This window comes from Pteropus alecto, unplaced genomic scaffold (genome assembly GCF_000325575.1).
Source record: "Pteropus alecto unplaced genomic scaffold, ASM32557v1 scaffold17, whole genome shotgun sequence".
Lineage (NCBI taxonomy): Eukaryota > Metazoa > Chordata > Mammalia > Chiroptera > Pteropodidae > Pteropus > Pteropus alecto.
The window spans coordinates 2,992,311-2,992,824 of record NW_006440645.1 but is presented as its reverse complement, the minus strand read 5'-3'; the positions used below and the strand labels follow the sequence as shown (position 1 = coordinate 2,992,824).

At 57.6% G+C, this 514-nt stretch overlaps 1 protein-coding gene across 1 annotated transcript in view; it reads left to right on the top strand.

Annotated features, from left to right (window-relative positions):
* Nucleotides 1-514, top strand: part of MAD2L1 (mitotic arrest deficient 2 like 1) — a 17,394-nt gene that overhangs the window by 12,898 nt on the left and 3,982 nt on the right. The window lies entirely within an intron of this gene.

Below are 514 nucleotides of genomic sequence, written 5' to 3'. Positions count from 1 at the left end.
CCTGCCCCGCGGGGGAGTCCGGCAGGGGGGATGCGGGCGCCACCTCCGGGCACGACCCCAGTCGGTGGTGGAGGAAGGGGTTCAGCGTTGCCCAGGCCTCCCGCGACGTAGCCCCTTCCCCTGAGCGCTTCCAAAGTGCAGCCCCGCTCCAGCGACCAAGGACAAAGTGCAACTGGGTGAGGTCTGGTGTGCATTTTCACCCGTCCCACCCTCAGGTGACTCTGAGGGTGGTGGGGATGGACTGCACTTTGGGGAGCGCTGTTCTGTACCAGGCCACTTGGACCTTCTGATAGAACCTGGCAGGACTTGCAAGGGGAGAAAAGCAAAGAGGGTGAGGCTTGCTCGAGGCGCAAAAGGCTGCTCTGACATCCTCTAACGGCGTAATCTGAGCTTGGACTCCGATTACAGCGAGGTGAGATTTGGCAGTGGTAAACTGCACGTCTGCCATTTTTCATTTATTGCCACATAAATGCAGGTAATTCTTTTACTTAGAAGCAGGATTTTGAGGATGTTT